The sequence below is a fragment of the Microtus ochrogaster genome, chromosome 18 (genome assembly GCF_000317375.1).
Source record: "Microtus ochrogaster isolate Prairie Vole_2 chromosome 18, MicOch1.0, whole genome shotgun sequence".
NCBI classification, from domain to species: Eukaryota; Metazoa; Chordata; class Mammalia; order Rodentia; family Cricetidae; genus Microtus; species Microtus ochrogaster.
The window spans coordinates 43,248,307-43,265,928 of NC_022020.1; the positions used below are offsets into that span (position 1 = coordinate 43,248,307).

Genomic DNA, 17,622 nt, shown 5'->3' on the forward strand with positions numbered 1-17,622 from the left:
AAATTCAGTCTTATAATTAATTTCCTTCTTAAACAGTTGAAACCAAATTAAAAGTGTTGGTATCAATAAACTATTCTAAATAAGAAATCCAGAATTTATTATTCAAATGCCCCTCTTGGACTAGGCTTTCTTAAAACTCACATGTATATAACTATAGTAAGTGGATTTTTTTGCCAAAGAACTTTGATGTATGTTTCTTTTTCCCTTGAACAGAATCATACAGATTTAATTAGTTTTAAATTTTTACAAGAAAAAATTCTGAGCTTGATATATTCAGACTCAAATGACAAGTGGCATTTACCTTACGGTGGGAGATAAAGGCTGATTCTGGGCTACTAGAAATCAAGATTTGTAAGCACTCAATCATTAATGGACTTATTCATTTGTTTGCTTGTTCATTTTAAAATATGGGTGGAAGGCAACAGATCAAAAACTAGATAACTGAGTAAATTATATGAGACTATTACAAGTACCATAAAGCAAACAAAAGTGGGGAGGAAACAGTCAGGGCTGGGGAGGACGTCTAAACAGATAGATGGGCTAGTCCTTGGATATAGTTAGAAAGAGGAGCTATTTCAAAGCCTGGTTAGAAAGGATGTAGCCATAGGAACGAAGGCTGTGTGATCCAAGCAGAAGGAATCACAAATGCGAAGGGTCACAGGTGGGGAAGAGACTGGCTTATTACACCAACAATAAGAAAGCCATATGGTTAGAAAATTGGTCAAGGGCCACGGGATAAATAATGAGGCCATGGAGATGGGCAGGGTCCAATCATTTAAAGCTCTGCTGACCGTGACAGTCCTAGGACTATCTTCCAAGAAAATAGACAGTCATGTTGAGTAGGGAGGGACATGAGCAAGTGAACTCATGTCTGAATCCTAGCTTAGCCACTTATTACTTGTGTGACCTCAGCAAATTACTAAGTCCTCTTGGATGCTAAATTCTTACTTTACAAAAGCATGCATAAGAAATCATGTCCAGTTATAAATATCCATAATTATCATTCTTGTTAGCAGAATGATATATCAAGTTAATACAATTGTTTACATTCATATAAACCTATAGTACAAAATATACCAGAGAGAATTATTGAGAAGTAAGCAAATTATTTAAAATTTTTTTTTTTTACTAATCAAAGAGCATCTACCTCTTGAGTACAAGAAGACATAAATTAGTACATTCAAACTCATTAGGTTTTATTGTGGCTGTAATCAGAATAATTATTGATCTTAGCTCACTTCTCTGTCCCTAATTAGTTTGCATTGTATCTTTCTTGCTTCTATGCATCAGTGGTACCTACCAACCGCATCGCAGCCATGACAAGGAAATGTTCGAAGTCATAACATGCAGTAGACATTTACATATGCTTCAGTGTCTATCCTGTACCCCACCTCTCCCAATTCCTGTATACCTTCCTACTCTTCCTTGTTAACAGAATGCCAATTGTGCTCACCCTTCCCCCTCGGGCACTGATGCATGGCTAGTGACTCAGGTGGCTGGGCAGGTGAGCCACTTCAAGGGAATGTTCTCATTATCTTCAGAAGAAACTTTGAAATAATGGCAGTGGTTCCATTTTTCTGTGCTCTAGATGTTGTCATGTTAGCAAGTGACATCTGAACTGCTACAACCAAGTCAGAAATACAAAGAGAACTAGTCTTAGGAGGAAATGGTCCATGACAAGAATAGGGAAGATGAGAGGGACCCTGCCTTGAGAATGCCATTGCACCCCTTAATCAGCCGCTCTTGCTATATGCCCTATTTTTCACTTAAGATTTACATTTCTTTACTATGTATATCAGTTTGAATTGGATGCAGATGATCTTCTAGGGAAAAAGACCCTACCCATTTCTCTTTCTCTGGGAAGGTCCAGGGTTAGAAGCTAGGACTCTAACTCTAGTTCAACAAGGTTTAAGAATCTTAGAACACAGGGTAATACAGCATTTTCCTCGGCATCACTGAGACGCCATACAGGCAAACACATGGGTAGCCAGTACCAAATGCTCTCTTGGTTGCATTCCCTACCTGTTTCAAAAGTTTTACTTTTGTTTCCCCACCTATCTGGAACATTTGTTCTCCTGAGACATAAATGGAGTATAGTTTTCATGGATCTTTTGTTCCACAAGGTTGCCAACTAAGCCTTTATCCAATTATAAGATTTTCAACAGAGATGATACAAGGGTATTGCAGATCTCAGCCACAGGCCAGATGTTAAGGAGCAAAAAACTGCTTCATATTCTACTTAGATCAGAGGACTAACTAGGGAGAAAAAACCACTCCAGAGAAGATTAGGATTTCAAGTTAGAAGGCAGATTTGCCTGAAAAAAAGAAAATCTGACAGTTTGCTGGGTTTTTTTTCTCCCTTTGTGTAAAATTTCATTAAATGTTTTTACAGGACAAAGACAACATCCAACCTCCGAGCAGCTGCCAAGACCCTGTTATGTTGGAGCCACTAGCTAGGGCATGGGAGGTGGCTCTAGCTTCCTACCCTTCTGTTCTGAGATGGGGGTGGTGAGCAGGATCTCATCTTTTGGTTCCACAATGCTCGCATTATCAGACGGAGGCTTCTTAGGGCTGATTTTACCACTTGGGTCCCAGGGCAGCATGGTCTTTACTTTGATGCCCAGAACACCCTGTCTGGGGAGAATGTGGAGCATGACAGTATCAACATAGTAGTTAACAGGGTCTCCACTGTGGACCATCAGCCCATCCACAAACTTCATGGACACCACAACCTTGCAACCCTGGGCCCCACTCTCTTTGCCCAGCAAGCCCTCCTGGAGTTTGTAATGCAGAGACTACCTGAGCAATGGCACACAGACCTCTTGTGGCCACCTTTTCTGCATAAAGTTCTACACTACTCTCAGGGAAGCCGAACCTCTTCTGGAATACTGCTGTCAACTCTCTGATCCAATGACCCTTCTCACCAAGATCCATCCTCTTTATGAGATTACAGTGAAAAGGCCCCAACTACGAGGAAGAAGGCCAACACCAGACACCAAAGATGATATTATTTGATCTTGGAATTCCCGAGCTCTAGACCTGTGAGCAATATGCTTATAAGTCACCCAAACTCAGGTACTTTGCTATGGCAGCCTGAAGAAACTAAGATACCATCAAAGAACAGTGTTTACTTTTCCCACCTATGTGGAGTTTCTTCTTCTTCTTTTGAAGTGAAATAAATAGTGGGGGTAGGGAATACACTCATTTGTTTTTCAAAATAATAATATGCCAGAGGGGTTGGAACAGGAATACTGTGTGGGGGAGCTGATGACAGGGACTGGAAATACAGTAAGAGGCAGCATATTGTCTAATGCTTCCCAATATGCCAAAGCCACTATGGCTTGAAACCAAATTAGCCATTTTAGTCTAATATGTATTTTCCTACAAGAAAATTATAAAATTATAAATTTAAAACACAATGGCAAGCATAAATGTAAGGAATGCAGATTTTTATACTTTTATATAGTATTTAAGAAACACTACTTGGAAAATGGGATAAGCATCATAATGGGTAAAAATTGGCTAAGAGACCACAATTAAGGCCGGAATACTAAATGATGCGTCAGCTTGTGAAAGGAGCACTATCAGAATCTCACTTAATGTCTTCATTACTAATGTGCCCCAAAGGTGGAAACTCATTCAACGTGTGAATGGTCTCTAAATGTGTAGATGTGGCCGGGGCAGGGATGCCGTAGGAAAATAGATGGATGGGTTAGAAACAATACAACCTAGCTAGGCAGATCAGGGCGAGCAAACGGAAACATCCAAAAAGAGAAAAATGAAGTAAGACAAATGAGGAAAATTGAAAGTTACTGTCAATATTTTTTAAGGGAAAAAAAAATCCAACAGATAAAGGGGAATGTCACCAGCACAAGTAGGGATGGTGAAGACTGAGGTTGTAGGAAGAAAATTGCTCTATAAGTAAGCGGTATACGGTTCTCAGAATATTCAAAATCCCACCAGAAAAATGCATGGAATGCTCGCACAAAGTCCTTTGAGAATGATCATAATTACAGTTACTCACAGGGAAGAGATTACTGGTAACACTGGCTGTGAAAGAGCTTTTATCAAGTAAGAGTTTTACCTGAAAATAGCAGAAAATAATACATAGGAAAGAAAATACTAGAGGGTGGATGGAGATTGAATTATGGAGAAAGGTTGAAGTTAGGGGCATCTAAAAGCTTAAGGGACAGCAGCCTTCTGACCAAGAACATCTTGTTTGTGAGCCGTGTGCACCAAGTGGAAGAAGAGTAAGTTTCTTTTAAAAATACATAATACTTTGACTATATTCTTCAAGAATTTCATATTGTATACAATGTATTTGATTCTATCTACCCTGCTCCTCCCAGACCTCCAACACCGTTATATCCCCACCACCTACCATTGTATACCCTGACCACCCCTCCTACAGCCACCCCATCACCCATATCCCTCACCATGACATCCCCACCACCTACCACTGTATACTCTGACCACCCCTTCTACAGCCATATCCCTCACAGCTTTGAGGAGAGGAAGAGATTTCCTATCTAAGACACAGGAAAAGAACCTGAAAAACTACAAAGCAAAATACCACCGGGAGGATGCTTATCTGTTGCAGGGAAGAAGGTGAACTTAAATGTACCACTGGGCCTCTGCACTTTATCTGGAGATCCCCTTAAGTCTTCCAGGCACCTAGATCCAAAGGTGAAAATGTAGGCCCTCCTATATGCTGAGAGAAATATTCCTGGTTTAGAAGATCCCAAATGTTGGGGGCTGTGGACCCAGACCCTGAATTTCCTGTAAACAACCTGTTATGCTTGCAGCTGCTCTGAGCAAAGCAACTTGTTCTTCCTGCGTTTTTTTTATTTTATATATATATATATTTTAAATTTATTTATTTATTAAAGATCTCCGTCTCTTCCCCGCCACCGCCTCCCATTTCCCTCCCCTCCTCCAATCAAGTCCCCCTCCCTCCTCAGCCCGAAGAGCAATCGGGGTTCCCTGCGCACTGTGGGAAGTCCAAGGAACTCTTCCTGCGTTTGTAGCTACTCTGAGGAGTTCCTGATGGCAGGGGAGTGGTTTCTGGTGAGTTTGGCTAGGGCATGGCTATCAGTTAAGGATCCATATATAAGCCACTCTAGTACACAATAAAGGGGGGCATTCTTGTTTCAAGGATGACCTGGGTCTCTGTCTCTGTGTATATGTATGTTTAAATCTCCAGGCCCTTTGCCCGGCTCGCGGATGGTCCTGTAGAGCAGGCCCTGCACTATCGGTGTAGTACCGTAGTACCATAGTAGGTAGTAGTACGTAGCAGTACAGACGGTACACCCAAACCAGTATCTGAGCTCACGTTGCTCATCTTGGTGGCCCTTAGATATTTAAATTCCTTTGGATTTAGACTGTTCAACTTTCTCATGTCTTCTTGGCAGATACAAGAAGAAAGCACATAAATTAAGTGAGACTCAATCTCTCAGATGAGACAAGATAATTCTGGTCCATGATCCCTTGAATTCTCTAAGGCCCCATGAGATCAACATGAAAGAGCTGTATTAATGGCTTTATTTCAGAAAGTTAAGTTTAATTCAATTGAACTATAAGCTACTTGAATGCATGATCTATACATGACTGTAGTAACGGAACTCCTGGCACTAGCTTACCTAAGCCACTAAATTATAATGACCATGTTGAGGGTACTTCCTCAAAGAAAGGGAATTTACAAATGGAAACTACTTTGAAACTTAGTTCTAAGCTAAAAATATACTTCAATTATTATTTTTGAAAGCTTCCCTATCACAGTGACTGGATGACAGCCGCCTCTCGGCTCAACAGGGTCTTGCTCTTCAGAGGGCCCTTACATCTCCCCACCAATACGACCTGGCCATTTACCCTGGACAGAGAGGGGAACCAAGCCATCAGTGACTTCCGAAGACATGAGTGAGGCAACACCACATGTGAAAGAGGAGCTGCCTTTCAGGATATAACATGGAGTGTGAGAACAAGAAGGGTCATGGGAGATGGCCTTGAGAGGGAGAGAACTGGGGCGTCCTTGAGGGAGTCACACCAGCAGGCAGTAAGAGGAGGAGGTAAGGCAGGAATGAAGTAAAGGGGCTTTGATGGTGGAGCAGGAATGGATAAATATTATATGACGTGCTGACACTGGTTCTATGGTTCAGTAACGGCGACACTTGTGCTTTATATGGATGATTTTATGTAGATCCCTTGGAGCCCCAAGAACCTCCATCTGTAGCTCTCCGTAGCATCTAGCACAGCTCGCCACTATTTCTAACAATGCTTTCTTGAGATATTATAGGATGAAAAACAGGTCGCTGACTTTAAATACGTCCAGGCTTCCAGACTGCAGGGGAGAATGCAGGAGGTTAAGATGAGAGTGTGAGTCCAAATGGGGCATGGAGAGAAAACTTTCCCCAAAGTGCCAACGATTGAAATGAATTTTGAACTAGCCAAGCAGACAAGAGCTAATAGTCAACTACAATTCTTTTGAAAAAATAATGTCTGCCCATGACAGGTACTCAATTCGCATTTGTTAATTATGTTTAGCTTATTTTGATTTCTAGACTGGGAGCTACTTCTTACCATATTTGCTTTGTCAATTAAAAAGACAAATCTATCCATATTAGGATACAAGGGCATAATCTTTAGAAAAATATTGTATCGGGCTGGAGAGATGGCTTAGTGGTTAAGAGCACTGGCTGCTCTTCCAGAGGTCCTGAGTTCAATTCCCAGCAACCACATGGTGGCTCACGACCATCTGTAATGAGATCTGGTGCCCTCTTCTGGCCTGCAGACATATGTGCAGACAACAACTTATACATAATAAATAAATCTTTAAAAAATATTGTATCTTGGGGACTGGAGATACGGATCAATGGTGAAGAGAACTTGTTGCTCTTGTAGAGGACTCAGATTAACTCCCAACAACCAAATGGTGACTCACAACTGTCTGTATTTCCAGTTCCAGGGGATCTGATGTCTTCTTCTGGCCTCAGTGGGCACGAGGCAAGCATGTGGTGCGCACACACACACACACGCACACACACACACACACACACACACACACACACACACACAGGCAGAACACTTATACACATAAACTAAAATAAAAAAAATTGAATCTCAGAACCAGACATGGTTGCAATCCTCATATTCGGGAGGCAGAAGCAGGTAGATCTCTGAGTTTGAGGCCAGGCTGGTCTATACAGAACATTCCAGTTCAGTCAGAGCTCCACAGTGAGACCTTGTCTCAAAAGAAAAGTTTTAGGGTATACACTCATAATTTTTCCAATTATGTGGCATCTTCTCGCTCTATTTATTTCCATAGCAAAAGTTTTAAGAACCTTCAAAAAGAGTGTATTCTGCTCACTTGAAATATGTGTGTGTTTTAGCATAAAATATACTTGGCATATCCTAACATAATTGGATAGCTACGCCTTGCAAAAACTTGATTTCTTTTTAATCAAATTTTTAGAACCATACTGGGTTTCTTGCCAGGGCTGCAAGAGTGTGCAATAAATACATCATTAGATCAATGGTGGTCTGATGATAGATTACTTGAAAGACATTTCCAGCCAAGAAGAATAAGATCAGATGTCTCATTGTGCGAAGATTAATAAAATATTGTTTAAAGCATAGATACCAAGTTAATATAACAGGGAAGGAAACATTGCAAAACAGAATGAGAACAGCCAGGGGTTTATGATGTAGGGGTATTGATCATGGATTTTCCTGAGCACTTGAGACCAGCCACACTATTATATATGCCTCGGATTAGACCTTGAGATGAGAAGGGAAAAAAGTTATAAAAAGAAGAAACCAGGGGAAGGCCTGCTACTACAATAAATTATTAAAAGCAAGCAGGGTGAGTGGGTTGTGAAGACAACAAGGAACAGAATCGATGCCTGCAAGAAACCCCAGACCATCCCCACTTCTATAAATTTCTCACCACTCTGTCTGGCATTTCACTAGAGGTATTTCTTTCCCACACAGTCCCCTCCCCCCCCCGCCCCCCCCCGACCCTTCACTCTCGGCCTAGTTCCTTTTTCAGAGCTAAGCATTTGTTTTCCTTGTGTAACCCAGGCTCTGCTGTCTGCGGTCATGTTTTCAGCTTGTAGTAGCGGTGTCTGTGAGGACACAGATGAGTGCATCTGTCACTCCGTTCGTCTGCACCTTAAATATAACACAGACGCTGTAAGCCGGGGATACCGAGTAGGAAACACATATCAATATCACTTCAGCATCATCCTCCACTCGGTCCTTTCTCCTCATTGCTGAAGCCACAAAGCCAACACCACACTAAGACTTTTCTAGCTCAGTAACTATTTTCTACAAGAAAATACCACTAGACTGGCAAACAGAGGGACTCAAAGGAGGATTTGGGGAGAACAGTGAAGATGGTTAAAATTTCTCTGTTAGGAGAACAGATTCACTTGAAAAGTGAACATTTTCTTTCTTTTAAATGATTTCACTATGGAATAAGGGTAAAGGAAAAAGTCAAATACTTGAAAAGAATTTATCAAATGAAAGTTAGATGCCAAAAGGCAGCCATGGTTAAAAAAAAAAGAATTGTTGCATTGAAGCTTGTAATGACCTATGGCCCAGTTCCAAAAAAAGGCAGCGTTCTACTGTGGCTGCCTGCTTTCTCTTTCCTTTTCCTTCCTTCCTTCCTTCCTTCCTTCCTTCCTTCCTTCCTTCCTTCTTTCCTTCCTTCCTTCCTTCTTTCCTTCCTTCCTCTCTTTCTGTCTGCCTGTCTGTCCAAATGGGCATAAGTCAATGCCATTGTGTGTCTGGGGCTGTGGTATACCTCAGGTTTTATAGCCACTCTAAATCCATCGACTCATGTGGAACCTGGGAAAACGGAATATAAGTAATAATTTTGTTAGTGTAAAAACAGTATTAGTGTAACATGACAACAGACAAAAACAGTGCAAGGCTAAAATGCAAGTCCAAAGAATTCCTCATGTAGGCTTTGTCCCCAGTTGTGCTCCGTGACCTTTAGCAGACATTAGTCTCTCCACGTCAAGGTTGACTACTTAAGCTCAGGGTCACCCAAACAATTATCATATGTGCTGGCTGACTTTATAAATCCAATAAAAGGAAAAATGTAAAGACAATTGTTAAAATAAATAAAAAAGCATTGTGACAAACTAAACAAAGGCAGCTCACAGTATTAGGCCAACATCTCACTTATGGGTATTATCTTCAAACATGAAAGACAGAATCCAAGTATTATCCTTTTGTGGCTGCTGTTTGCTCATCTGTCACTAAGTGGGAAAAAAAATCATTGTCCTCCAAAGATTGAGTGACCTATCAAATGCCAAGTGTTCCCCTATACAGAAATGGCTCTGTAAAGGTTTCTGTGATAATCCAATAGTCTGGAACTAAATAATTTCAGTGTCTCAATCTATCTATATCCTTTTCTCATCTAGGAAGTAAATATTCTCAACATTTCTGACCTCCAACGTCTTTTTTTTTTAAACTTGAACAGTAGAGAGGGCAACTTCTGATAGAGATCCATTCTCTTCAAATCTTACCTAAGAGTCTAATGTGAAGAATTTTATCAGTATGAAATAGAAGAACAGAACACAGAACACACACACTGGGATCAGAAGGTAAATTAACAAAAACTAATTGGTAATAATTTATAATAAAAACTAACACTGATTTCAGTAAGAATGCAGGTAGCAATCAAACTTCAACCCACTCTGTGGTGATGAGAAATTTTACCCAATTCATGGGACAGTGGTAACTTTCAGAACACGAGTATCGTGACAAGTGGAGCTCATGACTGGTCATCCAAGTCACTATAGTCTGCCAAGGAAACACTTGAGTTTGGTTAAGTCTGTACCATCCCTGACTATATGTACGCTTTCGTCCTATCACCAAGAGATAATGATAGGCCTCCCCTTTCATCCTTCAGGGGAAATGATCGATAACGTGTATTAGGACTGCCGAAATCATCCCAGAGCATCTCAGAATCAAACGGTCAGCAACGTGATTAGGACTGGCCAAATCATCCCAGAGCATCCCAGAATCAAACGGTCAACAACATGTATTAGGACTGGTCAAATCATCCCAGAGCATCCCAGAATCAAACGGTCAACAACATGTATTAGGACTGGTCAAATTATCCCAGAATCAAATGGTCAACAACGTGTATTAGGACTGGCCAAATCATCCCAGGGCCTCCCAGAATCACAAGTACAGAAGCAGAGAGTGGATGAGAACCAAGGCCGAGGAGAGGAATTAAATTATTTTGCTTCTCCAGGAAGACTTCCTTAACACTGGGGCCAGTTTGGAATAGGAATGATTGAAGATGACAGGCTCAAGACAAAAGAGTCCCATAGTTGAGGAGAGAGTTAATAAACTAACAATTTCATAAGGCCAGCAAATGCCAAATTTATGAATAATCAATTATTATCTTATATCATAAACACAATTCCTCTATTTCTTGAAATATGTTCTAGAGGTCCCTTATACCAGAACTTGCCTTGAGTGCTTGGAAATGCAGATTCCTAAGCTACCCTGGGCCCCGGAACTGAATTCCTGGACAAGAACTGAATTTCTAAGAAGCCACTCAGTTCATTTGGCTGATTCATATGAAGTTAGGAGGTTCTGTATAGCCCTTCACAAATTTAGACATACATATTAGGGATTTACATATTTTCTCCCAAATGTTTATGTACCATAAAAATGAAAATACTTCTTGTGTTGAGTTCTTAAAACCACTTCAATTTATAATGAATACCACTATTAAAATGTAATTAAGAACATAAAATTATTGTGAAAAAGATCAACGATACTTCTTGAAAGTATTGACTTTATTGTCATTAACAGTAACTATACTATTAAAGGAATTTATAGCTTTTTAAAGTATCAGTCACTTGCCTGCAGGAACTTATTAAGCTGTTGTAATAACACTCCTCCCATACCTTTTTAGTCATCAGAAATTTTATGATAAAGCCTTTTTATTATTTTTAAACTACAAATTGCGAACCATTGTTACTAGTGAGAAGGCCAAATTTAAACTTATTTCCAGCGTATAAATTCCTGAAGGCATGCTTCATTGGAATTACTAAGGCAATCTGGACTTCCACATTGGCAATAAAGTTCTATTTACTTCTATTAAAGTGTGTGTGAGCATGTTTGCGTGTGTGTATGTGTGTGTGTTCAAAACAATTTATTTTCAGTGCATTCTCTGAAGCAAAAGAAAATAGTTTGTGATATACATGTCCCTGCAAGACTGTAAACCAGCCTTACTGGCGACATGACAACCACATTTCTTCTTAGGGAATTATTTTTTTCCCTCTTGTAATTCCCCCTCCTCAAATTACGGCTACAACTATCTCAGAAAAGCCAGTCGCCCCCTTCTAGAGACAGCACTCCCTTCATCTCCCTCAATAAAACTGCAAGTCCAGGCCAAATAATGGACGAAAATAGAAGTCAGGAGGGAGGCTTTGTTTGTACCTTGCTGTTTTGCTAAGGGTTGCCCCCTACCCACGATCCACCCCGGTACTCTGGCTGAAGGGTACATGCTATGTTTTAACAGATGGGCTGGTGGCCGCTGCTGGGCTGTAAAACAGGAACGTGGAATCTGCACTGAGTAGCATTGAACTGAGTGCTTGTAAAGTTCATGGACACATACTGACCCAGACAGACCAGACAGATGCTGACATGCTTACACACACACACACACACACACACACACACACACACACACACACACACGATCACATACCTCCTAGCTAAGAGGGTTCATCTCCGTAATCCAGGGGAAGTTCAAAGCTGAGTTAATACTTCATTTATTTCTACCTCATTCCCCTATCAATCCTGCACACACACACACACACACACACACACACACACACACATATACAGACGCTCTGATATGTGTAAATGTACCCTCACATCTACTACATATATCAACGTTTTATATATTTTAAAATACCGAACTGCTCCCAACTCCTCCTGATCCATCTCTCTCTAGTACTCTTAATAAGCTCTCAAGCATATCAAATAAGAATAACAAGACAACACTGCCATGAATTCTATTTAGTCCATACAGAATATAAGCGCTATCTATGCAACTGCCCTCAGAAAAACAAGCAGCTTTTACCACAAGAGAGGTAAGGAAGAAGAAGAAGAAGAAGAAAAAAAAAAAGCAACGCAGGCTTAATCACAAACGAAGTGTCAGGTTCAACCTTGAATCCTCTGTTGTCAGTTCCTGTCACAACTTCAACACTTCAACACCCAGGTGCTTAAACAAACACCATCAAACCAGGCTGGCAGACTCTCAGCCTGGCCTTAGCCTCTGGTCCCAACCAAGTTCCTCAGACACACCTTGTTGTGGATGTGGAGGTCTGCGCACCCCAGGAAGAGGGGCGCCCAGTTAAGGGTCGACAGGCAGCAATCACTTCCCAAACTTTAACGTTCAGTAAGGCTATCAATTTCTTCGGATCTGCAGAGTACGGAAGGGGCCTGCTGAGGTCCCCAGAGGGTCCTTCCAATTCTCACTTGGAACGCGACCGGCGCTCGCAGCGCACGCCCGCTCGGGCGCCGGTTAATGTTTAGAAACCAGTCGCAGCCATCTAGGAACTGCTGTGCGCTCACCCAGGCGTCCCCGAGCGCCGTGTCGCCGCCGCAGAGGGGCAGGGGCGCGCCCGGGACCTAAGGGTGACTGCCACCAACGCCAAGTCGGTGCCGACGCACAGTCGCGTCCCGGGCCGAGTTGGGATGCTTTGAAAACCAGAAGTTCGGAAGCCGGGACGCTGGCATCGAGTAAGTGTCCCCTGCCTTGCCCAGCCCTCCCACGGTCGCCACGCTCCCACCCATTAGCACCGACGCCGTCCCCTGCTCGCTGGCAAAGCGGCGCCGAGGAGCGGCTTGCACGACGCGGCCACTCACCCTCCTGGCCCAGTGCAGACGCCAAATCCACGCCCCTGCTGCAGATCCTCAATCCCAAGTTTCCCCGAACCGCCTGCTGCTTGCGCCCCGCAAGACCTGGGCTCATTGGAGCTAGTGGGGCACCTGACGGGGATCGCCGCAAGCCCGGCGGCCGTCCGGCTCAGCAGTCGCCCTGAGCGCGCTGACAATTCACGGACCCGCTCAGCGAATGAGGCGGAACGCCGCGCTGCGCTGACTAGGCGCCTGGGGGGCGGGGCCGTGGGGCGTGGTCTTCCTCGGGCCAGCCCCCGTAAGGCGGGGCGTCCACTAGCATCTGACTGGCGTTGTCCATAGCCAATCGTCGGGAAAGCAGGACTCTTGGAGGCCATGGGTGGTGCCTACAGCGTGGTCCCGCCCCTCGGTCACTGTCCTATCGTTTACGGCCGAGCGTTGGCCGGGAGACGCTCTGGCGACCCGACCCGTAAGTTGGCGGTTGTGAAGTGCGGTGGTGGTGGTGACCGCTGCTACTCCAGCGTGGCCTGATGCGGTGGGGTCGCCCCGGGAACGAGGCTGAGACCAGAGAAGGCCCTTGCTGCTGACAGACGGCTGGAGCTCCCAGAGCCGTCGCGAGTGGGCATGCCGCGGAGAACAACCCTCGTACCTGGCACCAGTAGGAGGTGCAGGATTTGACCCCCCAAAGACGCCGCATCGGTCTGAGGACTCTGAGTACCCATAGAGGGTGAGTCCCATCAGATTCAACCCTACTGGAAATGGCTCTAAGCTCCGAGAGGGAAACACTGTGGCCAACCTCCGGGAAAGTGCAAAGCAAGACTCTCCCTTTCCCTCCACACCGCTAGGGACCCTTTGCAAAAGCCTGATTTTTCTCACGCCCCAAGGCGCCCCACGCACTTCCCATCCTCCCCAGTAGGTTCTGCTGCTGTCTGCTTGGCCCTCCAGGAATATCAAGAGGCCAGAATCATCGATCTTCTTCGACAGAAGACCGCACCCGCAGAGCAAGCTACATCTGTCGGATTCTGCGTTCCCCTCTCTCCACTTGGGAAATCCTTGATTCGGATGAAGAAATGAAGCAGCTTATAGTGGAAAGTGCGTTGGGAGCCTTTAGGTCGTTGTCAACTTCCTTCCGCTGCTGCAGTCGTGCCAGAATGGTCTTTTCGGCCAGGTTTGAAGGCTGTACATACATACACAGGACTGGGGATCGAAGGGAATGTACAGTCAGAAGCAGATATTTGAGTATTGCCGTCTAATTAAGGCTTAAAATATGAGCATGTCCTAGACTGTCCTCTGGTGTGGGGTACAGCCTGTCTGGCCTAGACCTGTACGCATCACCCAACTCGTGTCAACAGAGATGAACAACAGAACAGAAAGAAGCCAAGGTTGCTGCTGTTCTGCCGTTCACAGGCCCCCACCGCACCCCACCTCTTACTTGTGCTTGCAACCCAAGAGCTTCAGATCACCGTCTCGGTTCTGGGAAATCCTAAAGGGTCTCTGTAGTCACTCAGCACAGGTGGCCGCTCATATGTGAGAGCGCTGCAGGTGTCATTTCAATGGCCACCTGGCTGCCACAAGTCCCTGCATTGCACAAGCTCATTGTAATATGATATTTTACTCTTTTGGCTTTTTGAGGGGCCCACCATCCAGCTCCCAACTGCCAAATAAATCACACAGAGAGGCTTATTCTTAGTTATGAAGCTCTGGCCTTAGCTTGGCTTGTTTCTAGCCTGCTTTTCTTAACTTATTCTATCTACCTTTTGCCTCTGGACATTTTTCTTTCCTTACTTCGGTATATCTTACTCTGTGGCTGGCTGAGGGCTGACCCCCTAGTGTCCTCTCTCCTCTCTCTCTTTTTTTTGCTCCTCCTAGAGTTCTCCTATTTATACTCTCTACTTGCTAGCTCCGCCTACCCTTTCTCCTGCCTTGCTATTGGCCTGGCAGCTCTTTACTGAAGCATCAGGTGTTTAGATAGGCAAAGAATCACAGCTCCACAGAGTTAAACAAATGCAGCATAAACAAAAGCAACAGAGCTTTACATCAGTAAACAAATGTCCCACAGCATAAACAAAAGGAACACACCTTAAAATAATATATTATTGGATAAAGTGATATTCAATAATAGTACAACAGTTCATGTCCCTTGAGAAGATTCTGATGCTGTCACCACGGAGAAGGACAGTAAAGGGCCACCTTCCAACTGGCAAGGAGTGGAAAGGCACCTGCAGCAGGCAAGGCTGCAGTTCTTAGGTGAGCTCTGGCATGGGTTGTTTTGAACTCTGTGGGAAGAGGTCCAGAGGCAGGTTGTCAGAGAAGGGAAAAATAGGATCTGGGTAGTCCTTAAACAGGCTGTTAGAAATTAGTGATGCCACTTCTGAACCAAAAGACTGGGCTTTAATGCCAGCAGCCACTGAGAAGCTGCAGAGTGACTAAGGAGAATGGCCTAGGCCTACAAAAATGTAGAGGTAGAGAAGATGAATAGACGATAGGAATCTCTGCTCATGTTGGGATGGAGTGGGATTGGGGTGGGGACAGGTCTGGGGATATCAGACAAGAGAAAAGAAGGCCCAGAAGACTACTCTCCGGTTGTAGTCACGTGCCAGTCAAGTTTTGTCACTGTGACAACTCCTGAGAGAGTGTGCTGTAGAAGAAGGAAGGGTTTACACTGGCTTACAGTTACGGTGGCACAAGTTCATGGTCTCTGGGCCTCATGGTAGGAGCACTAGATAGAACAATGCCACATACTTCAGTGGTGACCAAGAATGGGGGGTGGGCAGAGAAGGAAGATGGATTGACGTGCCCTAATGTCCTGACTTCCAGTGGGCCCTGCCTCGGTAAGGTTCTACCACTTTTCTATTGTGCTGCAGGCTGGACTTGCTCACCCCCAGCCTTTGCTCCAAACTAGAGTTAGCAGGAGCACTCCATTCTCCTTTTGAAACCATGCTCTTCTGCCTGCTTTCAAGACCCTCTAGAAGCCTCTCCACTGAAGCTGCCATGAAGCAGCGTCTTTGACTGGGGTAACAGACTAGGAAGCTCCCAGGGAAGAAATGCCTGTCTTTGGACTCTGTCCATTCACACTTGTGGATGTAACTGGAGAAGCTGGCTAGCAGTAACCATTATGATCACCCCTGGTGAGGGCTTTTCACAGGTGCTAATTGTTAGTTTAAAAGTCATCTTTGGGCTGCTAGGATGGCTAAGACAGTAAGATACTTGCTACTAAGCCTGAATATCTGAGTTCTATCCCTGGGCCCCACTTAGGGGAAGAGAACTTATGCCCACTCAAATTGACCTCTGACCTCTACATGTGCACCATGGCACTGGCATGCACACTTGTACACATATACAAACGAATGAAATATTAAAGAAGTTAAAAGTCATGTTGGCCAATGGAATACTACACAGCAGAAAAAAATAACGATATCTTAAATTTTGCAGGAAAAGGGATGGCGCTAGAAAACATCATTTTGAGTGAGGTAACTCGGACACAGAAAGACAATTATCACATGTCCTCACTCATAGGTTGTTTTTAAGCATAAAGCAAAGAAAGCCAGCCTACAAACCACAAACCCAGAGAACTAGACAACAATACAGACACTAAGAGAGACTTACATAGATCTAGTCTACATGGGAAGTAGAAAAACGATAAGATCTTCTGAGTAAATTGGGAGCATGGGGACCTTGGGGGGAGGGTTAAAAGGGGAGGGGAGAGGCAGGGAAGGGAGCAGAGAAAAATGTAGAGCTCAATAAAAATAAAAATAAATAAATATTCTAAAAAGAAAAAAGAATGGGTGGTATCTTTGTTAAGGTTTCTGTCGCTATGATTTATAATCAAAATGACCAAAGCAGCTTGGGGAGGAAAAGTTTATTTCATCTTATGGTTTATATTTCACCATCCACAGAAGTCAGGGCAGGAACTCAAGGCAGGAACATGGAGGTAGGAACTGATGCAGGACCCACAGATGTTTACTTGTTTGCTTTGCTCATGGCTTGCTCAGCTTGTTTTTTTAAACCATCCAAGTTTTCTTAAGCCAGTCCAGAGGAGGCATCACCCAGGATGGGCTGAGCCCTCCTACATCAATCTCTCAGAAAATCCCTCCCAGGCTTGCCTACAGCTGATCCTATCTAGGTGTACCAAAAATAGCCAGCACAGATGACATGGAAAAGAACTTACTGTATTATTTTCACATTTATCCTTTTATAAAAAAAAATGAGACTAAAATGTATCCATTTCCCCTTCCCTTTCCTCCCTCCAGAGGCTTCCATTTGCTCCACTCTGCTTTTCTCCAAACCCATGGCCTCTAGTTCTCTGATTGTTATCACATCATATATGCATATACATATATATATTCCTAAATGTAATGACGCCAGATAATGCTACTTGTATGCGTTTTTTTTCAGAGCTGACCATTTGACACTGAACAACCAATTGGCCTTACACCATCTTTTATTGTTTGCAGTTTCCTACAAAAGCCGATCACAAGACAAAACATTTCTTTAGCTGCTGGCTCCCAAAACCCTATTGCGGTTGGGTTACCCTGATATTCTAGGAAGGGAAACAAGATCTCTTCCTATTTCAGGAACTCACTGCCTGTAGGAAACCAAAAGAAAACCCAAAAGTCTGGCTGCAAAAGTCATTTGTTTACCTCCAGCCCATTTCATAAAGGGGTGGGGAAGTTTGTGGAATGCCTTAAAGGTGAGAAAATGGTAGAGCTGGGTTGGATGGCAGATCTGCTT

The 17,622-nt window shown here is 43.6% G+C and overlaps 1 protein-coding gene and 1 pseudogene across 1 annotated transcript in view; both read right to left on the reverse strand.

Annotated features, from left to right (window-relative positions):
- Positions 1 to 13,085, reverse strand: part of March3 (membrane associated ring-CH-type finger 3) — a 150,716-nt gene extending 137,631 nt beyond the window's left edge. Inside the window, exon 1 of the mRNA XM_005356123.2 lies at positions 12,901 to 13,085. The gene's annotated coding sequence lies outside the window, so the exon portion shown is untranslated. The remainder of the gene's footprint in view (positions 1 to 12,900) is intronic.
- On the reverse strand, positions 2,454 to 2,934 carry LOC101992128 (annotated as a pseudogene).
- Positions 13,086 to 17,622: the final 4,537 nt, after the last annotated feature.